Source organism: Adiantum capillus-veneris, chromosome 19 (genome assembly GCF_014529385.1).
Source record: "Adiantum capillus-veneris isolate H3 chromosome 19, ASM1452938v2, whole genome shotgun sequence".
In the NCBI taxonomy this organism is placed as follows: domain Eukaryota; kingdom Viridiplantae; phylum Streptophyta; class Polypodiopsida; order Polypodiales; family Pteridaceae; genus Adiantum; species Adiantum capillus-veneris.
In genome coordinates this window covers 85,260,753-85,275,128 of record NC_140949.1, presented here as the reverse complement: position 1 = coordinate 85,275,128, position 14,376 = coordinate 85,260,753, and positions in this window count along the sequence as shown.

The window sequence follows — 14,376 nt, the reverse complement described above, 5'->3', positions numbered from 1 at the left end:
AGACTATCTCTACCAGAAGGATCTCTATTTGCTACTAGGCGGTCTTGTGAAGAAGCCCGCAACAATGGCAGATGAAGCATGGATTGTCCTTGATCGAAAGGCACTGGGAACAATCCGGTTAAGCTTGGCGTCAACGGTGGCCTTCAATGTTTCGGAGATGAAGACCACGGAGGACTTGATGAAGTCACTTGACGACTTCTACGAGAAACCATCGGCATTCAATAAGGTATTTCTTATGAAGCGCTTCTTCAATCTAAAGATGGCAGAGAATGGTTCAGTTGCAGAACACCTAAATGACTTTAACACAAACATAAGTCAACTTCGATCGGTGAAAATCAATTTTGATGACGAAGTGCGAGCTCTCCTTATACTATCATCTCTACCGGATAGTTGGGACAGCCTTGTGATGGCTGTAAGTAATTCTATTTCTGGCACAAACACTCTTAAGTTTGATGATGTTGTGGGTGTTCTCCTAAGCGAGGAAATACGAAGGAGAAGCACAGGAGAATCATCAAGTGCTGCATTGTCAGTGGAAACAAGAGGAAGGCCTAAGGAGAGGTTCAAAAACCAAAAGGGTCGTGATCGCTCAAGATGGAGCAAGTCACGCACAAAGTCAGTTCTTGAATGTTGGAACTGCGGCAAGAAGGGCCACGTCAAGAAGGATTTCTGGTCCAAGAAGAAGAAGGAGAATGAGTCTCAAGACAACAAGCCAACATCGGAGGCCAATGTGGCAGGTAAAGTAGAGCAAGATGCTCTAATTCTCTCATTAGACAATGTGTCTAATTCTTGGATAGTAGATTCCGGGGCTTCATTCCATGCGACACCACACAAGCAACATTTCCAAGACTACACCAAAGGTAATTTTGGGTATGTATACTTGGGAGATGATGAAGCTTGTGAGATTGTCGGCAAAGGTACAGCTTCTGTCAAAACTGCTAACGGAAATGAATGGAAGCTTAAAGATGTTAGGCATGTTCCTTCTCTTTGCAAAAATTTGATCTCTACAGGACAATTGGACGATGAAGGTCACAACATTGCATTCGGAAACAAACAGTGGAAGATCTCAAAGGGATCTTTGGTGGTTGCCAAGGGAGAAAAGGTCGATACACTTTACTTGTGGACTGTTAGCACGCAACCTTCAGCTTGTGCAGCAACTATAGAAGTTGACAGTGTAGTGTGGCACTACCGGCTTGGGTATATGAGTGCCAAAGGAATGCAAATCCTTCAAACAAAGAAGCTTCTACCAGGTTTGAAAGAAGTGGACTTAGAGTTCTGTGAAGATTGTGTTTATGGTAAACAAAAGAGGGTAAAATTTCAAAAATCAGGAAATGAAAGAAAAAATAAAAAACTTGAGTTGGTTCATTCTGATGTTTGGGGTCCTGCAAGTACACCATCACTTGGTGGCTCATTGTACTATGTAACATTCATAGACGATGCGACTAGAAAAACATGGGTTTATGTCATGAAGAATAAATCCGATGTATTTTCCATATTTCAAAGGTGGAAAGCCTTTGTGGAGAATGAAACAGGTACCAAGGTTAAATGCCTCAGATCCGACAATGGAGGTGAATATTGCAACTAAGCTTTTGAAAGCTTTTGTGCTAGCAATGTCATTCGGAGACAAAGGACAACCCCAAGGAAACCTCAACAATATGGGATTTCAGAAAGGATGAATAGGACAATCATGGAGCGAGCACGAAGCATGCAGCTACATGCAGGCCTACCGCTTGAGCTTTGGGCAGAAGCTGTAAGTACGTCTGTGTACTTAATCAACCGGTCACCCTCAATGGCATTGGATGGGGGAGTTCTAGAAGAGGCATGGACAGGTAAATCGGTGAATTATGCATTTCTCAAAGTGTTTGGGTGTGAGGCTTTCATGCACATAGATAGAAGCCTAAGATCAAGGCTAGATGCAAAGTCCAAAAAGTGTTTCTTCATTGGCTATGGAGAAGGTGACTTTGTGTATCGCCTATGGAATCCTGAAGATGGTACAATTTTAAGGAGTAGGGATGTAATTTTTAACGAACAAAATATGTACAAAGATTACTTGGAAAGAAAACAAACAGGTGATGAGAACATGGAGCTTGAGGACGGTGAAGACTCAAGGACTGCAAACGATGACAATGTACAACAACGTCAACCAAATGAGGAGCCTCAACCTATTCCCCGAAGATCTACAAGAGAAAGTAGACCTCTAGAAAGGTTTGTTCCTTCCTTCAACCATCTCTTGATCTCAGATTCTGGAGAGCCGGAATCATACGAAGAAGCTATGCAACATGAATCCAAAGAAGAATGGATGAAGAGCATGCAAGTGGAGATGGACTCACTACAACGCAACCAAACATGGGAGTTGGTTGAGTTGTCTAAAGGCAAGCGGGTGCTTCAAAACAAATGGGTGTACAAGCTGAAGGAAGAAGAAGGTGGGAAGAAAAGGTACAAGTCTAGGCTTGTGGTAAAAGGGTTTTCTCCAAAGAAAGGTATTGACTTCAATGAAATATTTTCTCTTGTTGTAAAAATGAACTCAATTAGGCTTGTCTTAAGCCTTGTGGATGCTCATGATCTAAATCTCGAGCAAATGGATGTAAATACGGCATTCCCTCATGGTGACTTAGAGGAGGAAATCTATATGCTTCAACCAAAGGGGTATGAAGTAAAAGGTAAGGAGAAAATGGTTTGCAGATTAAAGAAGAGATTGTATGGTTTAAAACAAGCATTAAAACAATGGTACTTGAAGTTTGATCGATGGATGTTGGATCATGGATTCACAAGATGCAACTCGGATCACTGCGTCTACATGAAGAATTTGGGAGATGGGAAATTTATCATCCTAATGTTGTATGTTGATGACATGTTGATTGCAAGTGCTAACATGCAGGACATCAAAGACCTAAAAGAGGAGCTGTCTAAATCTTTTTCAATGAAAGATTTAGGTGCTGCAAAGAAGATACTTGGTATGAAAATATCAAGGGACAGGATGAAGAAGACAATAAAGCTATCTCAAGAGGATTACATAAAGAAGGTACTAGAAAGGTTTGCAATGCAAAATGCAAAACCAGTTTCTACACCTTTGGCTAGTCACTTTAAACTAACGAAGGTTATGTGTCCAAAGACACAAGAGGAGATAGCCTATATGTCTAAAGTTCCATATGATGCAACGGTAGGTTCTCTAATGTATGCTATGGTCTGGACAAGGCCAGACATTTCACATGCAGTGGGAGTTGTGAGTAGGTTCATGGACAACCCAGGTAAAGAGCATTGGCAAGCTGTGAAGTGGATACTTAGGTATCTAAAAGGGACAACAACAAATGCTTTGTATTTTGGAGGAACTAATATTTTTCTAGAAGGGTATGCTGATGCAGATATGGTAGGTGACAAAGATACTCGAAGGAGCACTACTGGCTATGTGTTCACGATTGGAGTCACAGCAGTAAGCTGGGATTCAAAGCTACAGAAAGTGGTCTCACTTTCTACCACGAAAGCAGAGTATGTAGCAATGATGGAGGCAAGCAAAGAAATTATGTGGCTTCACAGATTCTTAGAAGAGCTTGGATTCAAACAAGATAATTGTGTCTTGTACAGCGATAGCCAAAGCGCTATCCATCTTGCGAAGAACTCAGCCTTTCATTCAAGGACAAAGCACATTGAGGTGAGATATCACTTCATACGCACTCTTTTGGAAGAGGGACAGCTAAAGCTAGGAAAGGTGCATACAAGTGAAAATCCGGTAGACATGTTTACAAAGGTGGTCAACAAGGAGAAGTTGAGCTTTTGCTCATCTTCAATCGGCATTCAAGGATAAGAAGCCAGGATGGAAAGCAGTCACAGGTTTGGTTTGGAGATCAGTCTCCAAGTGGGAGATTGTTAAGTATGGAGCCTGATTTACCCCTTGTAATTTTCTGTGGTAAAAGTGCACATTTGTAAGGCCCCCATTATGAGGAGAAGCCAACGTGCGTGAAGGAAAATCACTCGCCAGAAACCAAAATTTTCACAGCCAAAATTCAGGGGAAACTTTAGGGGCCTTACCTTTTTTAGGGGAAACTTTTTTTGTCCCTCGCCGGAATATTATGGCCGGACGGCGGCCGGAAAGTGGTCGGAACACAACCAGTCGGTTGGCCGGTGGCCGGTGGCCGAATTCAAAAGCGGATTTGTCTACACAAGGGCGGCCACACATGGGCGGATTGGAGGGTCTGATTTGGACTTATTCACACAAGGGCGGCTACACATGGCTGCCTCTCATAAGACAGGGAAACCCTTTTGGCCTATAAAAGGAGGCCATTTCTACACACATTTCATAGTGTGAAGTTGATGGAACAAGGTGGGTGTGAGGTGGTGAGAGTGAAGCAAGGCGGGAGCTCAATTAAGGGTATAATCCCTTTGTAAATTACTTCTTGTTTTGAAGTACTAAAGCCATTGAGTGGCTGCTTTCCCGTGGACGTAGCCCACATTGGGTGAACCACGTATATCGTGTGTACTCTCTCTCTCTCTCTACTCTATAATCTCGTGTATGTAAACCTGTCTCTCTCCATTAAGTAATCTACTCAATTATCTATTTAGCTACGTCTTATTTCCTAACACACAAAGCATTGATTGTTGGACAAGAAATCAAACCATTCCATCGCATCTTGTTTCATGGGTTTGAGGATTGTTGTGCTGAGGTCGGACAAAGAACAAGGGTCCCTCCTGTATAAGGCTCTGAAGGGGTTGATTTGGGTTGATGCATGTACTAAAGTGTTATCAATGTGGACAATTAAAGGAAGGATATGACCCATTTGTAAGAGAGGATCTTGATAAGCAACTATGATCTGATTAATCCTCTTTTTGAGATGCTCCATGAGGGCCTTGATCTATGGATGATAGGGAGAGGTGAATACCTATGTGACATCCAAATCTTTGGTGACAATCTGCAACAATTCACTTTTGAAACTAAGCACCTTAATTTGACAATACCTTTTGAGGGCAACCATGTTAGAAGGAGGAGTTTCAATGTCCGAGAAAATCGTTTGAAGCAATTTGATTATTGCATGATATCACCAAAGAGGGCAACCATGTTAGAAGGAGGAGTTTCAATGTTCGAGAAAATCTTTCGGAGCAATTTGTTTTGAATGATATCACCAAAGATGGATTAGAAGAGCAAAGAAATTGCTATGTTTTATCAAGCACAAAAAGGCAATTGAATTTCTTAATAAAATAGCACATTATTTAGCTAGTAATCATTCATAAGGAACACAACACAACAATGGACATCCTCAATCTACCATATTACACAACAATCCACTGAAAAAAGAGACATGCTATCCCATAGAGCATGCTATTTACTACAATTCTTGACATCCTTAAATGTACAAAATTACTTGATTTTTCACAAAAAACAACACAATCTCTCAAAATAACATGCTAGCACTTTTTCTCCATGCATGCAATATAAGCTACTAAGTAGTATCCCAATAATTACACTTTGCAATGTCACAAGAAAAACAGTCGTATGTCAATGAAAGATAACAAAAGAACAATTTACTCAAAGAAAACAATTGACATTCAACATTAAATAGATGGAAGTTGTACAACTGTGAAAAACATTCTAGCAGATTTAACATCACTACTATAATGTAGAGGTAGTGTATCCAAATGTAACCAAGCACACAAAAAAAATGATGCATCATCTAGAGCTAAATTCTCCTAGCTAAGGTTGCACACACACCCTAGATCCTCCCAATTCTTTATACAATTGAGCTTTTGTCAAAGTATTCTAGTGCATGAACTCATGATTTGAGGACTCAATTCCATGAATCTGGAAGAAAGCATAATAAGGTGCTTCCATGGCACATTGACTAGACACTTTCCTTCTCTATACTAGAAATATTTGCAAGTGCACCTTGGAAAATCCAAAAGAATCACTAAATGTGTCACCCTCTTCCATTGACATCCATGCTAGCATAGACTCGTTGCATACCACAATCACTTTCTTAACTAGCCTTGCTTGCATTGTTCTCCCAACTTCAATCTTATCATAAAATTCCTTTGTGAATTTGGACCTCCATTCGACAATCTTCCCATCTTGATACTCTAGACAAATATTGTTTGGCACACCATTATTAGACTACGCGCCTTGAGACACTTGTGCAATCTTATTTTAGATATGTCTCTAAAGCACCTTAGCCTCTTGAGGCAACAAGTTTTTGCCTTGTGCCACCCTTGTGTCACCACCTAGAGCTAGTCCTATAGGGCCAACAATCATCTCATCAATGTCGTAAGTGTGAAAATTGCTAGCCTTGAAAAACCAAACAAAACTCTCTATGCAACATGGACGTCAACAACATGGATGATAGTTTCTTCATTGTCAAAAGCATGGATCATCATCACCTTGCTTGACATTGGGTGCTGCAAAATTATTAATGAATAGACCACATCTTGTTCCCTAGTTTGGCTAGTCTACCAAAGCAAGTCATTTTTCTCCTTGTTTTGGACCTTCTTAGTACCCACATGGTCTTGGGAACACTCAACTTAGGTCATGCCTCCCTATTTTTACTTGCACCATGTCGCTTGGCATCTTGTCCAACCTATGTAGTGTGTGAAAAACTTAGGTGTAGATTTTGTTGCACAATCTAGCTTCTTTGCACCTAATCCTTGCTTGAAAGGGGGGTGATTGTGTTTAGAAAGTTTTCAAATTCATCATCCTCAACGAGACTCTTATTGTCAAATTTCAAATCCATGAGCTTCTCCATGTCAATGTCTTTTGTGGCACCTTGATCCAAATGCTTTGCAATGGTGAATGGGTCTTGAGTTGCACAATCAATGTTTGTTTACCTCGCTCCAATTACTTTTTGGTGGTGAATGGGTCTTGAGTAGCTCATGCAAACAATCCTTGACCTACCGCCTACCCATAGCTCACATTTGCCCTCACCAACAAGGTGTTTATTAAATCCTAAGTGGATTGTGCACCTTGAGTAAAGATTCTACTTGTTGGAAATGCCTTGGTTTGACTCAACTAAAGATAATTGCCTATTCAATTGGCTGCATGTGGAGAGAGAGAGAGAGAGAGAGAGAGAGAGAGAGAGAGAGAGAGAGGGCATTTCCAAGGAGAGGAAAGTGTCTCCTTGAGTAACCATTGTGCCCATTACAACTTATGAACAACATCTTGAAAATGCCCACAAAACAGATGCACGTTATATTTCTTGCACCATATGTCCAACAAGAAGTAGATTACAAAGGGATTATACCCTTTTGGAGCTCCCGCCTTACTTCACTCTCACCACCTCAGATCAACTTCACAATGCACCACAATGCTTCACAATCCGTTTTTGTGTGTGGAAGAGGCCTCCTTTTATAGGCCAAAAGGGTTGTCCTCTCTCATGACAGGCAGCAGTGTGTAGCCACCCTTGTGTTGACAAGTCCAACTTGGACTCTCCAATGCGCCCATGTGTGGCCGCCCTTGAGAAGACAAGTCCATCTTGAAATTGGCCACCAGCCATTGAGAGATTGTCCGTGAAAATTGTGCTTTTTGGCGAGTGATTTTCCTTCACGCAGGATGGCTTCTCCTCATAACGAGGGCCTTAGAAATGTGCGATTTTAATACAAAAAATTACAAGGGGTAAATCAGGCTCCATACTTAACAATTTCCCACTTGGAGAATGATCTCCACACCAAATGTGTGTCTGATTTCCATCGTGGCTTCTTATCCTTGAACGTCGATTGAAGATGAGCAGATGCTCAACTTATCCTTGTTGACCACCTTTGTAAACATGTCTACAAGATTTTCACTTGTATGCACCTTTCCTAGATTTAGTTATCCCTCTTCCAAAAGTGTGTATATGAAGTGATATCTGACCTCAATGTGCTTTTTCCTTGAATGAAAGGCTAAGTTCTTTGCAAGATGGATAGCACTTTGGCTATGTACAAGACACAATTGTCTTGTTTGAATCCAAGCTCTTCTAAGAATTTGTGAGGCCACATAATTACTTTGCTTGCCTCTGTCATTGCTATATACTTTGCTTCCGTGGTAGAAAGTGAGACCACTTTCTGCAGTTTTGAAGTTTAGCTTATTGTTGTGCCTCCAACCGTGAAGACATAGCGAGTAGTTCTCCTTCGAGTATCTTTGTCACCTACCATATCTGTATCAACATACCCCTGAAGAAAAATATCAGTTCCTCCAAAATACAAAGCATTTGTTTTTGTTCATGTTAGATACCTAAGTATCCACTTCACAGCTTGCCAGTGCTCTTTACCTGGGCTGTCCCCATGAACCTACTTACAAATCCCACTATATATGCAATTTCTGGCCTTGTCTAGACCATAGCATACATAAGAGAACCTAGTGTTGCAGCATATGGAACTCTAGACATATAGGCTATCTCCTCTTGTGTCTTTGGACACATATCCTTATTGTTGTGCCTCCAACCGTGAAGACATAGCGAGTAGTTCTCCTTCGAGTATCTTTGTCACCTACCATATCTGCATCAGCATACCCCTGAAGAAAAATATCAGTTCCTCCAAAATACAAAGCATTTGTTTTTGTTCATGTTAGATACCTAAGTATCCACTTCACAGCTTGCCAGTGCTCTTTACCTGGGCTGTCCCCATGAACCTACTTACAAATCCCACTATATATGCAATTTCTGGCCTTGTCTAGACCATAGCATACATAAGAGAACCTAGTGTTGCAGCATATGGAACTCTAGACATATAGGCTATCTCCTCTTGTGTCTTTGGACACATATCCTTGGTTAGTTTAAAGTGACCAGCCAAAGGTGTAGAAATTGTTTTTTCATTTTACATTGCAAGCCTTTCTAGTACCTTCTTGATGTAATCCTCTTGAAATAGCTTTATTGTCTTCTTCGTCCTGTCCCTTGATATCTTCATACCAAGTATCCTCTTTACAACACCTAAATCTTTCATTGAAAAAGATTTAGACAGCTCCTCTTTTAGGTCTTTGATGTTCTGCATGTTAGCACTTGCATTCAACATGTCATCAACATACACCATTAGGATGATGAGCTTCCCATCTCCCAAATTCTTCATGTAGACACAATGATCTGAGTTGCATCTTCTGAATCCATGATCCAACATCCATCAATCAAACTTCAAGTTCTTGATGCTTGCTTTAAATTATACAAGCTCTTCTTTAATCTACAAACCATTTTCTCCTTACCTTTTACTTCATACTCCTTTGGTTGAATCATGTAAATTTCCTCCTTTTACCTTTTACTTCATACCCATTTGGTTGAATCATGTAAATTTCCTCCTCTAAGTTGGAATGCCGTATTAACATCCATTTGCTCAAGATTTAAATCATGAGAAGCCAGAAGGCTTAAGACAAGCCTAATTGAGTTCATTTTTACAACACGAGAAAATATTTCATTAAAGTCAATAACTTTCTTTTGAGAAAACCCTTTTACCACAAGCCTAGACTTGTACCTTTTCTTCCCACCTTCTTCAAAATGGTTCATTAATATAAATAACTGTCACTTTTGGTCGAAGGAAAATGAGCTCCCTAGGCCCCCCAAAAACAAAAATCATCTAAGCACTTTAGCAATGCAAAATGTGACCATAACATCGATCTCAAAGCCCTAAACAATGGAGGTGCAATATATGATTTCAAAGCTACAAACTTTGTTGTCTCTCTCAATATTTTTTATTTATATGAGTTTTCATATGGAAGTGAACACCCCTAATGTGGACAATGTATGATATTATGCATGTAGAGCCTCTTTAGGTTTGTGTTTATGCATCTCTTTCTCCATATCTCTCAATCTACACTTTATCACTAAAGCTTCCATAGTGGGATACACCAATCTAGACCATTATCCAAGAAATGGAGATTATAAAAGATGCCAAAACCAAGCATTGAATAAGGGCTATATTGATCAACACCTATGTCAAGGGTTCACAGATAGAGATTGCTAGAGACAAAGGGCCATGGTACCAAAGTTGGTTTGAACAAAGGTTGATGGCTTTGTACATTTCTTTATTATTGCTATTGTAGATAGCACCACCATCAAAGGTGAAGGGACTCTCACTCGTATTTATCAATGCATCAAGTTGAGAATTGTGACTAAATGCCATTCATTCATGTATCAAAAAAATTCGAATGGAGCCCCACTTAAAAATTTCAACTTTGCATTTTGAATCAATCTATGTCATGTTATGTGTACACACACACACACACACTTACATATATATAAACATACAATAAACATATACATGCACACACATGCACATGAAGTTACTTCTCGAATTAATGTACTCGTTTTTTAGTTTGCTTGGATAACTTTGCATGTGTGAAGTCCCCACCCCGTTACCATATCCATTTGGCAAAAGGAGGGTACCCGACAGGTCGCTAAGCCCTAATCGATTGAGAAAAACATAGTCAGATAGACAAGATTTCTAATGGACAGACTCTCGGCACCAAATAACTTGAGTCCGAGCCATTGAAAAGGGGTCCTAGCATGAACTAACACAATAATCTGACGTTCCTAATTCTCACCTTCCAAAAGAGAGAAACCCCAAATGCCTTTTTTCCCATAAGCTTCAGAGGCACGTACAATGGGGACCTCAACTCTTGGCCCAATGAGTTTCTATCTTCTGTTAATGAGAGGAGCGGAGATTTTCTCGACTAATCAAGACCACCCATCCTTTACTAGCAACCTCAGCTAGTCCCCACTTTCCACCCCCATACTCACACTTTGTTCTACTTGTTTTGTAATTACTACAACATGATTGTTCATACACAAAGTTCCTTTTTATGATTTCAATCACAAGTTTGTTAAGACAACCCTTCAAGCATGATCAAAGCGGCACCAAAACAATATTAGTCTCCCTAAAATACTATTGGACAGTCAAAAGGTCCAATGAGAATTAAGCAACCCATAAATTTGCTTAATTCCTATTGGCTAGAAGACTAAAAGGTCCAATAGGGATTCATATAATTAAATTAATTATCTGAGCTTTTACAAAAGGGAAAAAGGATGGACACTTGTCACAAGGCTCTTGACTGGGCCTCTCAAATTCTATTGGCTAAACTTTTCACAGGCCAATGGAAAGCCAGCAAGAGTAAAAAGCTTGCTCAAATGCTATTGGATAATCTTTTCAAGGGCCAATAAGAAGCCAGCATGATTAAATTGCAATAGGGGTCGACCAAGATGAGAGAGGGGGCTGATTTGTGAAGGCATTATTCCACACTCACTCACAAAAATCATGTGTAGAGCCAAAAAGTCATCTCCTTCTCCAAGCTTTAATGGAAAGCTCATCTCCTTCTCCAAGCTTTAATGGAAAGCTCATCTTCTTCTCCAAGTTTTGAGAATGGAGGCCTACACCAACAACTCTTGGATATGGAATGCAAATCCAACCAAGAGTTAAGTTTCAATGTCATGCTTCTCTCCTCTATTATCTAATTACTAAGCTAAGCTAAGCTACAAGAGTAATTAAGTGAGGAAATACTTCTTTCTCGTAAGAATACCTCTTCTTCCTCTACATCTACTCTCATACCTTGCTAGCTCTCACCATCTTCGAAGGTGTGTGAGGTCTTGGGTCTGAGACCGGAGAGAATTGATGTTATATGTTATCACGTGTAAGTTAGGTGCATGAATCTTCCATCTTCATTGCACCAATGGGTTTTTACCAAGGAACACAAAGAATTGTATTATACAAAGTCTCTCTTAATGGGAGAGGTTAAAATACAAATACCTAATGGAGGGGGGACTAGTCCATGTAAATCCGGTCCTCAATAGTTGTCAATTGTTCTATTTCTCTCCATCTTTCAAGCATTGTTATGCCAAACTAATTAGGTGTTATGCTAATTTTGCTATCTCCAACCAAGCACTCTTCTATGATCATTAGGAACTTGCTCTTAATGAAATGCTCACTATGCTAAGTTATTTTCCGTAATTTACAAGCTATTTAGACCATTAAATGTTACATAACTTCATGTCAAGTCCATCTTCAGAGATAACAATGTAATCATCCCTAGTATTACCAACAAAGTAGTAAAGCTGGATAACTCATAGCTCTTCCCCCCACCAAAGCTTCTTTAGATCAGAGGAGAGGCATCCAAGATTCCTCACATTCATGTAGAAGATGCCACCTTCATAGTCCCACGCAAGTTCCCATCACCTTTGGATTCTTGTTGATGGAGGAGGAGAAAACCTTCATCAAAATCTTTATCATGTTGCATCGAAAAGAAAAATTTGAAGGGCAACAAGCCTCAAAATACATTATCTCAAAGGTTTTGAACTTGTGATACTCAGCGTCGGCATCTACCTGAAACATCGATGCTCGTAAGTTCTCAAACTTAAGTCTCCAATTCACTTTTTCAAATTCTCAAAAAATAATGATTTTTCCAGTTTTCAAACCTAGGCTCTGATACCACGTGTGAGGTCCCCACCCCATTACCATATCCATTTGGCAAACGAAGGGTACCTGACAGGTCGCTAGGCCCTAATCGATTGAGAAAAGCATAGTCCGATATACAAGATTTCTAATGGACAGACTCTCGTCACCAAGTAACTTGAGTCCGAGCCATTGAAAAGGGGTCCTAGCCCTGTCTCGCAGGGAAATCACGAACTAACACAATAATTTGACATTCCTAATTCTCACCTTCCAAAAGAGAGAAACCCCAAATGCCTTTTTTTCCATAAGTTTGAGAGGCACATACAATTGGGGCTTCTCAACTCTTGGCACAATGAGTCTCTAGTTTCGCTTCTTCTATTTATGAGGAGCGGAAAGTTTCTCTAATCGAGACCACCTATCTTTAACTAGCAACCTCAGTCAATCCCCACTTTCCACCCCCATACTCACACTTTGTTCTACTTGTTTTGTAATTACTACACCATGATTGTTCATACACAGAGTTCCTTTTTATGATTTCCATCACAAATTTGTTAAGACAACCCTTCAAGCATGATCAGAGCGGCACCAAAACAATCTTTTCTAGAAAAAAAACAACATAAGACCCTTCTTCATTACAACATCCCAACCAACCCCAAGAGTTCACTCCTCTTGGCGAGATTTTATAGCTCCCGGTGTCTTTAGTTGTCCATACAACTAAATTGTCCTGCATTCTGGGCACAAACCCGCAGTGACTAACTTGCAACCTAGGCACAAACCTGCAAGATGTGTGCACCCATATGCACTACTTTAGCATTCACTCCGCCAAGCCCTCCTCCCCTGGATATCAAAGGGAGTTTTGACTATATCGGTCTAGGATTTTGAATGAAGAAGGTTCGAGAGTTTTCTTACGAGGCAAACATTTCTTTCCTACTTCAGACAATATATCCTCAAACAATCCTTCCATTTAGTACAACTTAAAAGAAAATTAATAAGTTCAATTGATGTGGTTTCAAATTGGAATTGATCCAATGTTTAGGTAGTTTTTTCCTTCCTAATTACTCATGATACATTGAACAAAAAGAATTTTCCTACCTGTTCATGAGCAATAACATTACTTCGTGGGATAAGTGGCTCATCCTCATTTATCAGGGACTTTCCTTTGCCTTTACCATCACTCGTTCCGGCTTCGTGATCGTGTGATCCACCATAACGAGTTCTCTTGGGTGCCATCCCAACTACTAGATACTTAACTTAACTTGAGAATTTGTAAGTTAAAGTATAAGAATCCAATGAAAGTAGGGTAAATGATTATAAGTGTTTTCATTCCAAAACATATAGGATTATTCCACACATCAACCAAAAACATATGCTTGCTTAATCTTGCCATAATTTTATGATAAACATGTGTTATAACCATACACTAATCACATGATTAATCACTCATGTCTACTTGCATGAACAATCCATCATTTTAGTTGGACAAAATTCTTGAATATGATTAGTTAATTCATGCAAGAATCTAGGTTACATTGATGAAGAATTATGCATGCAATCACCACAATTGAATATACAATCATCTATGTTACATTGATGAATAATTGTTCATGCAATCCTCACAATTGATTATGCAATCAAACAGTGAAACCTTCATTACTTTGTAATGTAGAGAAATTACCATAAAATAGGTATAATGATTGTTGATTTCCAGTTGAGGATAGGTAAATAAGAGTATAGAATTTGATAATAGAGTAGCAATTGGAAAGGATTCCAATTCAATAGTAATATGGTAGTAATTGGAAGGATTCCAATTGAATAATAGTATGGCATCAATTGAAAAGGATTCCAATTGAGAGAAGAAATTGATAATAACTTGATTAATAAAGAGATTTACATTTACCCAAATGTGCTTTGGAGTTATTGATCTCTCAAGGCCTTGTTGAAGCTTCACCAACGAGTAGCCAGAGCAGCAAAGTCTCCCTATCTCAATGTGTGTTCAAGTGTGTCTAAAATTGAGAGTGAATGCCCTTTATGTCGAATTTGGAGGTTACTTGTTGC